Below are 9,779 nucleotides of genomic sequence, written 5' to 3' on the forward strand. Positions count from 1 at the left end.
TCCAACCCACGTCCTTCTCCGGGCCCACAGCCTGGATGGCGGGTGATGGCCCAGACTGAAGCTTACTCCCCACCTGCCCATCTCCAGCAGCAAGTGGGAGCCAATTTGCAACGGCTGCTAATTCAGAGTGACTCATGCCTTCGGGGCTACTCTAGGGCTCTCCCTCCCCAACCTCCAGGTCCCACAGGCGGCATTCAGATCCAAACTCTGGCTTCAAACCTAATTGCCTTCCTGGGGGGCCCAACGGCGCTTCCTCCCTCAGGCAGCTGCAATGTGCAAGTCCAGTTTTTTTAAACAAAGCTGTTTAGAATCTCTCAGGATTAAGACAAGTGGAAAATTGCAAGCCCAGACCTCTACCTCGCTTTCTCTAAAACACATGTCATTCCATTCAAACGCAGCCAGTCACCCTGCCCCTCTGAGCCCTTCTCTAGGGCACGGCCCAAATGGGAGCTGGGGACCTGCTTGGGCAGAATCTGCTCCCTCTGTCCCAGGCGCCACCACCCCCAGGGCTTGTTGGAGAGTGTCAGGCCCCTTAGCCTCAGTTTCCGCACTGCGGCGGGTGGCCAGGTGAGAGCGCTCAGGAATGGCTGCTGGGTGCTGTGTTTGAGTCTGCGATCGCCCTCTAAGGACGAGGCATTCACATCACAGGTATGTAGTGATGGACTGAAAGGGCTCAGGTGGGCCTCTCACCCAAGTCCCAGAACCATGCAGAAGAACTCCTTCCCACACAAAGCCACACAGTCACACCCAGCCACACACACGCTGGGGCAAACACACACAGACAAACCCCCACACAGGCAGACACATATGCCTGGCCGCACCTTGTTCCAGCCTTGCTCAGAGTAGCTCCCCTTCCCCCCAGATCACTCCCTCCCCTGGCCATTGTTCTCAAAGGCCCCTCCCCAGCCCCAGCCCCAGGCCCTTTCCCCCACGCAGAGCCAGACCACAGTCTTCCCTGGGAGTGGGTGGAGCCTGTGCCACCTGGGCCACGTGTGCCCCCCAAGGGGTGGCAGGTGGTACGCATATCCCGGTGCAGACAGCCCGGGATATACTGCCCACAGGGGCTCCAGGAGACTTCCCAGGCACAGCTGGGCATTCTTCAGGTTTTACAATCATTTATTCATTTTATTTTTCTTTTTAATCTGAGAAAGGGCAGTTTTTCAAATGTGCACAAAGGAACTCTAAGTGTTAGCAGTGACCTACGCTGCGGAGGCCAAGGCCAAGACTCACCCAGATCCTGCTGCCAGGGTTACAGGACCCTCAGCCTTCCTGCAGGGAGAGTCAAGCCTCCCCAAAAAAGCGGGCGTATTCCCAGGGGGTCTCCTGAGCCGTCTGACTCTTCAGACCCCCTGGACAGCCGTCCACCCACATCCTTTCCTTTTCCATCCCCATCACAAGGTCAGATATTTGAACGAACACTGACCACGGAACATAAAAAGGGTCACAAGACTCTCAAAAAGTAAATGAGTATTCAAAGTATAATTCATTTCCAGCCACTGTGTGGGGAGTGAGGAGGAAGACAAGGGGAGAAGGGATGTGGTAAACTCAAAAGCGAAGATAGTATTAAACAATTAATAGCCAGAAAACAATCCACATTTCACTTCTGAGAGTATAAACTAAAGCACGCATGCGGTGACGCTCCAAACCAGCCGAGCGGCTCCTTCTGGCTCCGTCCCATTCACGACGGCCTCAACCAGCTCAGATTGAGCTGCTGGTTTGAGAGGAGGGAAAGGGTTTGGAAGCTGGACTACACCCAGGCAGATATTCTCGTTTCATGATGCTGGGGCTATACTTGACGTCGAAATTATTGACTCATCCAGCTGGAGTACAGCAGTGGAACTTTCTAGCTCCTAAAGGCATCAGGCAGGGGTAGGAGGCAGTCAAAATGAAAGCAGCAGCAGAGCCACAGCATGGGACGGAAATAGGCCGCAGGACCCTACCACTAACCCGACAGACCATCTCTGTAAACAACCTCCGCCCCCCAGTCCGACTTCCCTCAGAAATCAGGGCCTCCAGTTTAATCATTAACTTCACTCTTTCCTCCTCCATCCACCTCTAGGCTCCAGGCAGAGAGGGCCCTTGTGAGAGGAGGACATATTTGGGAAACCCTGGGACTGGCAGCCAAAACCCTCTTGTCCCACTCAGCGGCCACCCTCGTCAGAGCTAAAGGAATAATCCAGGCCCCCATTCTGCAGGTGAGGAAACCAGCCTGAAGAAAACAACTCATTTGCCAAAGGTCCCAAAGCCCATCAGGGCAGAGGCAGGAGCCACATGAGAAACCCCCCATCCCCGGAGCTGGCCATCATCCCAGGGCCTCAAGAGCACCAAGAGAAATGACAACACCAAAGCCCTGTGAGGCCAATACCACAGGAGAAAATAAACTTCCTGTCTGGAGGGTCCCTCCCTCAGGTCTCCCCATGGTCTTCTGGCCAGAAACGAATGGTGATGTCAGGGCCTGTCTGTCTCCCAGGAAGCTTGCCCCCATGTTCTGCCCTGGTGGGACCCCCCCCAGGAGCAGGCCCCATAGAGTCTCCATGACAAGCCAGGCGATCCCGCCTGTGGCCAGGAGGTGCTGAGTCCTCCAGCCTTCCCCTCCCTGCCGCCTGCTCCCCACCAGACTTCTCCTACAGCTCAGGCTGCTGGGCCCGGTGGCCCTGCGCCGCAGTCCACCCGCAGGCCGTGCTCCAAATCCCAGAGCTGCGACGTGAAAGCAGACACCCCACCCTGGCCCCAGGGAGGAGGGGGGAAGACTTAAAACGGGAGCTCCCGCATTCCTGCCGCTCAGCAGGCCAAAGGACGACCCAGACGAGATTCTCAGAAGCCACCAGGAGGGGCAGCAGGTCTGCAGTGGGAAGGGCAGGGGCTGCAGGCCTCAGGCCGCTCGGCCTGGAATCCCTGCCCCACCTCCCACTCCAGATGCGGTCTCGGCCCTGCCCCGACCCGCTGCAGCCCCTGTAATGTGGGGGCAAAAGAGGGCTACCTCGCAGGATCTGGGGGAAATCGGTGAGGTTTAAAGTAAGATGTGATAGAACTTCAGTTAAATTCACTGTGGACATAAAGTCTGAAACGGAGGCTCCCTGATGATGGTGACAAATGTGAGCACTGGCATCCTAAGTATGATATGCAAAGTATGGTGAGACAAGAAGAGGTCCGGCCACTGGGGGCCAGCATAGCTCCTCCCCCCGGAACTCATGGAGAAAGGAATCCTCTGGCAAGGTGAGCAGTCAGCCAGCACCACCCTTCCACCCGCCAACCCCCTCCCCACCCCCACACTGCTGAATTCTTGGAAGGTGAGAGGTTTACAAATCACCCAGCAGGAGGGAGCCGCTCGGGATAAAACACACATAAATTAAAACACAAAAAGGCCCAGGTCTGTAAGCAGCAACCCCAGGGAACCTGAATCAGCCCCATCCGCCAGGGCTGCCTACCTGCTTAAGAGCTCCTGCCTAGCTCCAGCAGGGGGTGGGGGGGGCCTTAATGCGCAAGTACTGAGAACAAAAGAAGCTATCAGCAAGACCCCAGGAGCCTCTGCGAGCAGAGATTAGGATCCTGGGGAGGGCTGGGGGCCACCAGGAGGGCCAGGGCCTGGCTGCCGCTGCCAGTATGAAGGAACAGAAATAGGTAGGATTGGCCAGATTCCCCCAGATTCTTTTCTGGCCAGCTAGGGGGAGGTCCTCCACCCTGGCCCCCAAGCCTGCTGGGAGGAGACAGGAAGCAGGAAGTTACAGGCCTCTCCTGTTTCCCTAGGTCTCCTCCCTGTAATCAGGGTGGCCAGGAAAGAAGTTGAGAGTACTACCCCAACTGGCAGTCAGAAATAGTGAGGTGGGGGATAACTGTCTCCTTAGCCCCCAAAGTCCCACTGAAAGAGCTTATCAATTCAAAGTCAAGAGCGACGACAGAGAGACATCTAGAAAATATCAGCATCCCATTCTGCCCTTCCTCCCCAATCCACACTTAAGGGCACAAGAGACTTTAGACGGTTTCTAACAAACACTTTCAGAGACCACACCACCAGCCCAGACTGACCTGTTCCTTTGAATTGCCTGCAAACCCTTGGCCGCTGACAGGTAAGAGAAGATCCCAGGATATTCCTGCAAGAAGGTTAAAAAATATATATATTAAGTCATCACTCTGCTGGGAAGCCACTCCAGGGTGAATTGTGTCCAGCAACAGCCACCCTTTGGAGAAGCAGCCTCCTACTGAAAATCTATTCAATCAACAGATGCAGAAAGTTCCTGAAACTGGTTTCAGCTGCGGTGCCAATGCCACTCCACTAATAGCGGGTGCCTGAAGCACCACGCGCAGAACCGGAGCCCCAGCTCCCCAGTTACGGTGATGTGATCAATTAGTGATGTCTGCTACGGGCAGTTACAGAGGTACTGTATCCACGTTAAACCTATCCACGCCAAACCTATCCATGCCAGCCCTGGGTAGAGCCTTGGCATTGAGGGTTTAACATCTGTAATTCTGACCCCAAACAAATGATCTGGAGTTTCAAGATCTGTACGACGATATAACTTTACTGAGACGGGTCTCTGACTCACGTGCCCTACGTGAGGGGCTGATGGAAACGAACAGGCCATGTCGTTCTTTCCACCTCCACCACATCCACAGTTATCTTGCGGAGCTATAACATTGCAGCAGAAAATGGCCATCAAGGGAGAGAGAAAACCGGAGCGAGGTTGGAAAGGTAGTTAACTCGGGCAATGAAAATATATACAGGAGACATTTGGCTCTCTACAGAACGTGACTCTGGAAAAAGGCCCGTGGACGAGTAAATATTGCCATGGATGCAAATCTGGCATTGTAGAAGGTGCAAGATTCACTTCTTGAGGACCATTTCAGAGGTCCACACTGTGCCCACTCTGTGCCACTCAGCAGTGAGCACTGGGCCAGGAAGAACACACAGGGAGCTGCAATCCACGTCCAGAAGGGGCTTCCGATCTACTTGGAGAGAGGATGGTAAACACTGCGAACAGCAAATGGCGCTGCCCACCGACAGTCAGCCAGCCTAGAATCAGCTTCAGTCAACCCCCTTCCTTGTTTCCTCACCAGCCCCATCCGACTAAGTCCTCAACTCCGCCTCCAAAACAATCCCAGTCCAGCTCCTCTCCTTGCCATTCCTCACAGCTGTCCAGTGCTCTCCCCGCCATGATTTTCCCCCTTCCCAGACCCCAGATCCCAGACCCTCCCTCCTTAGCCCTAGCCCTGCTTCTGCAGCCCCTATGCCAGAACCCACAGAGTTCCCGGGCCTCTCAGTGTTGACTGCTGTTTCCCCAGCAGCAGCTCAGCGCCTGCACATGGTGGGCACTCGGCTTCGCGTGGACGGAAGGATGGGTGAATGGATGGATGGGCAGATGGAATTCCTGGGCTGCGCATGTGCGGCCACCACAACAGGCCCACTGTCTACCTGTCCAGGCTTTTCTCCTCTGCTTCCCTTCACACAACCTACTCATCAGCCCACGCTCTCAGCGCCTCTCTGCACGCTGATCCTTCTTCCCTTCTGCTGAACTGCAAGCCACTCTTCCAAGTTCACATCAAACACAGCTGCCGCATGAGGTGCTGCTCCAGAACTGGGGTGACCAATCCCCCTGTCTGAACCCCCACAATACCGTAGGCCACACACCTTATACCTTGAATTGCCATTTTTTAAAGCCCTTTCTTAACCCTTTCCTGCATTATACACCCCATGAACACAAGAGTCTTCACGTTTTTTCGTTTTTGCATCACGGGAACTTAGCCCAGACTCTTGTACTATGACACACACATTCAGTGCTTGTGGAATTCACTAAAGAATCACCCTGGGCAGTGTGTAAAAGCCAGGAGAGATAGAGACAGAAAATGCCAGAGGAATTCCAAGGCAAAAGAGGTGCTTTGAGGATGGGTGGCCCGGGAAGGCTCCAGGAAGGAACTCAAACATGAGTAGGGTCTTGAAAGAGGGGGAGGACCGGGCAGGGAAGAGCACTCCAGAAAACCAGAACAGTGTGAACTCAGGGACAAAGAAGGAATGAGCAAAGCAAGCTTGGGAGATGAGTTTGGCTGGAACCGAGGGTCCCTGGGAGAGAAGGCTGGGAGATAAGGCTAGACAGGAAGGCTGGGGATGGGTAGGAAGGATGCTGAGGGCCAGGCCAGGGTACCTGGATTTGATCCATTCCCTCTTAATCAGTGAGGATGACAATCACACCAGGCCTGGGCTTTAAGGGTAGAAGAAAAGAAGTCTTGTCCTCTCGTGCTCTGAGCTTATTAGTCTCCTCAGCTAGGTTATAAATAACAACCACTATTTACTGCACACCTGCTGTGTGTGAGGCCCGAAGCTATCTCATTGCTCCTTCTAATAGCCGTGAGAGCTTGGTATTGTTATCTTCATTTCACCAGCAAGAAGCTAAAGCTGCAAGAGGTGAGGCACTTGCCCAAGGCCTCACGCACTCACTCACTCGCTTAACAATGCAGTAGGGACTGGAATTACAGACGGAGGGGATAAGGGCGGTTCTCCAGCCAGCTACCACAGGCCCAAGGCCCTCCCTTTTGAGCTGGGCTGCTTCTCCACAACCAACCTTATTAATTCCTCAAGGCCAACATGTACTGAGCACACAGTAGGAGCACAATAAAGCACACTAAGGAGAACTGTGGTTTGGTCAGGGGAAGAAATGGAGCGCTACTGTTTAATGGGCATTCGGTTTCCGTCCTGCAGGATGAAAAAGTTCTGGAGATCTTCTGCACAACAGTGTGAGTATACTTACCACGACTGAACTCTACATTTTAAAACGGCTAAGATGGTACATTTTGTTATGTTTTATACCACAATTTAAAAAAATTTAAATAGGGCGCACTTCTTACTTGACTGATTGGCTGCCATTAGCATTTTTTTGGTCAATTATCTAACACAGGAAGAGACTCTAGAAACGTTTTAATCCAGGAACCCTCCAAAACACAAAGCTGAAAAGGGGAGGTAACATGCCCAGGGCTGCACAAACAGATGGTATTAGAGCTAAGACCAGAGCCCAGCACTCTGCAGACTCAATGGGGAAGAATGGCAGAGACAGCACAGCATAATGCAAAACACATGGCGGGGGTGGGGGAGTGGGGGGAGTCAGAAGCCACGGGTTCAAGTTCTGCTTCTTCCCCCTAATCAGTTCTGTAACCTCACAGAAGTCATTGACCCTCTCTGAGCTTCATTTTCCCAATCTGTAAGAAGGCAATGAAAAGAGAACGTGTGCCTCAAATAAAATTATATACAGCTAATGTGCAGGGAAAGCACTTGGCCAACTACAGATTATAAACACTGGTCATTGTTAGCAATGCTAAATATCTGTTCATAGATTTAAAGATTAAAATCTGATTTAGTCAAACCAAAAGAAAAAAAAAAGTCCCATTCCATTCTGGTCTATTTTCAGCTGTTCGGGGGCCTTGCACACAGCAGGTCTTCAATGAGTAAGTGCAGCGCTGATTTACCCTCCAGTTTCATCCACCCCAGTCCCGTTCCCCCCCTCACCCCCAACCCAAAGCCCAGCTGCATCAGCCCTGCCAGGACCAGGTGGAAGATAGGAAGCCCTGTGAATGTCTGCCTCCCTGGCTGCATTCCTTAGCTAAATATAAATGATTTGTCCAGTCCATTGTTTGAAATTATCCATAATACCTCGCCTCCCCTCCCCATTACTTACTGTGACAAGCTGACTGCACATCTTTACAGCAGAACATACATAGAAAACATTCTCTGAGGCTATTTTTAGTAGAGAGAGGGAAGCTGGCGGGTATACAGGGATCAGAGCATGAGTCCTCAGTTTTCTCCACTAGTCCAGGAAAGCTTCCTGGAGGAGGAAATACCTGAGTCACCTCAGAGAGGGGGACAGCTACAGGTCAGAAGGACACCCTCATATAATGAGTTTGCTCCTCTGAACCAAAGGGAAGTGAGCTGCTGCCCTCTTATCCTCATTTTTGGGATGGGGAGGAAAGGTTGACACAACCCAGGCGATCCCATATTATTCCAATGCTGCAGGTTGGCCCAGACAGTACAGGCATTTGGGGAGGAGTCAGGGAAGAGGTCAATATCTTCTTTTTCAAAAAGAGGACATCGAAGATTCCAGTTCCGAGATACATAAGTACAAATTCTGCTCACATAACAAGCCAGTTTGTTTGGACTTTTTTTTTTTTTCGTAACCACAAGAAAGTTTTTTAAAGTCCCAAACTTGGACGCACAGATGGACTACATCTTGGAACTCGGGGTGTGCCAAAGCCCTGTCACTGTGACTGCCGATCTGCCAGCGATGGCCCAAGGAGTGGTCAGGGGTGTCCGGGGGGGCTCAGGCAGCATCCCAGCCCTGCCCGAGCCCCCACCTTCCCTGGGGGCGCTCTAGGGACTACCCCAAGCCGGTACACTGGGCCACACAGTCAGAAAGCCTTGACAGCTCTAGGGCTCTCCCTTTCTGCTGCATCCTACAGCCCTCCCATCCCTTCACTTGGGATTCCGCTGTCTGCTCTCCTGCAGCCCCTTTCTCAAAGGGTCTTCCTCCAAGCCTCTCCCCCAGCAGACCCCTCTTCGCTCTATTACGGAGCCCCGGCCACACACACCCCTTCCCCAGCCGCTTCCCGCGTCCTCACAGGGCACCTACCCCATCCCTTCCTCTCGGCTCGCCCACTGCCGCCCTCCCGTCACCCCTCCCCGGGGCGCCCCCGAGCCGCTCCCCACGATGGGGACCCGGGCGCGTGCTGGCCCGGCCCACCCACAGCCGGCCCAAGCCCCACAAGGTCTCGCGTTCCCGGGTCCCCGGCCTGCCGCCCGCCCGCCGCGGGCCGCACTCACCGCGCTCGGGGAACGTGGGGTCCCGGCTCGCTCCCGCTCCCGCACCTCCGCCGCCAGCGGAAACGGGGGGCGGGGCCGGGGGGGTTCTCGCGGCGGGGGGCGGGGCCTGCCCGGGAATGGCGAGGCCGCGGGGCGGGGCTGGCCGTGGGGCGGGGCGGGGCCGAGGGGGCAGCCGCTTGAGCGCCGGGGGAGGGATCTGAGCCCAGGGAGGGAGCCGTACTCGGTCCCGGGGGTGGCTCCGCTCTGTGTGGGCCGGAGGGAGCCTGCAGGGAGCCCACGGCCGCGCTGGGCACCGGCGTCCCGGGCCAGGCGTGGCCGCCCTCTGGGTTTCCTTCCGGAAGCCTTCCTCCCCTCCCGCTGCGGGGTCCCGACTGGCCGCTCCGCCGAACCGTCCGCGCGACGCCCGTCCGCTGCACCCCCCCCTCCCCCCGGCCGCCGCCGCGAGCTGTCGTGGGGAGGGAGCGGTCCGGGCCCGGGAGTCCGCGCGCTCGCCCCGCCCCGAGGGCCGTCGCGGCCTGAGTCGCCGCTGTACCCCGCGAGCCGGCCTCCCGCCCCCTCCCCCACGCCTGAGAAATCCGTCCCGGGTATTCGGGGCGGACCAGTTGAGATGTTGACGACGCGGGTGTGTAGTGACCCTGTCCGGAGATACCCTGGAGGAGGAGCCGCTATCTATCTCCCCAGGAGCGAAAGGCCTCCAAGTGCGGGTAAAGGGCACCATGTGGCGGAGGAGCTGGATTGAAGCAGGAAAACTCCAGGGAGGCATCTCTGGCCCAGCGCTTCCGATAGGCCTTACGGAGCCTGGATTCTGGAAGCCAGAAGGCCTCGACCCTTTTCCGAAGTGAGGCTGAACTGCCGTCGCTTCTTAGCATTATTGTCGTCAGGCGGAAGCAGTGCTGCCACGTGCACGGTGGTGGGCTGAGTATGAGTTGGGTCAGAGTTTTTAAACCTGACTGTAATCACCAGGGTCCCCTTGGGCTCT

At 55.3% G+C, this 9,779-nt stretch overlaps 1 protein-coding gene across 3 annotated transcripts in view; it reads right to left on the bottom strand.

Moving 5' to 3' along the window:
• TSPAN9 (tetraspanin 9) overlaps positions 1 to 8,878 on the bottom strand; it is a 192,665-nt gene extending 183,787 nt beyond the window's left edge. Inside the window, exons 1-2 of one of the 3 annotated variants that reach the window (XM_046013076.1) lie at positions 8,801 to 8,878; positions 4,027 to 4,091 (exon numbers count right to left, since the gene is read on the bottom strand). The gene's annotated coding sequence lies outside the window, so the exon portion shown is untranslated. The remainder of the gene's footprint in view (positions 1 to 4,026; positions 4,092 to 8,800) is intronic. The other 2 variants (XM_046013075.1, XM_046013078.1) reach the window with 2 other exon arrangements.
• Positions 8,879 to 9,779: the final 901 nt, after the last annotated feature.

This window comes from Meles meles, chromosome 7 (assembly GCF_922984935.1).
Source record: "Meles meles chromosome 7, mMelMel3.1 paternal haplotype, whole genome shotgun sequence".
NCBI lineage: Eukaryota > Metazoa > Chordata > Mammalia > Carnivora > Mustelidae > Meles > Meles meles.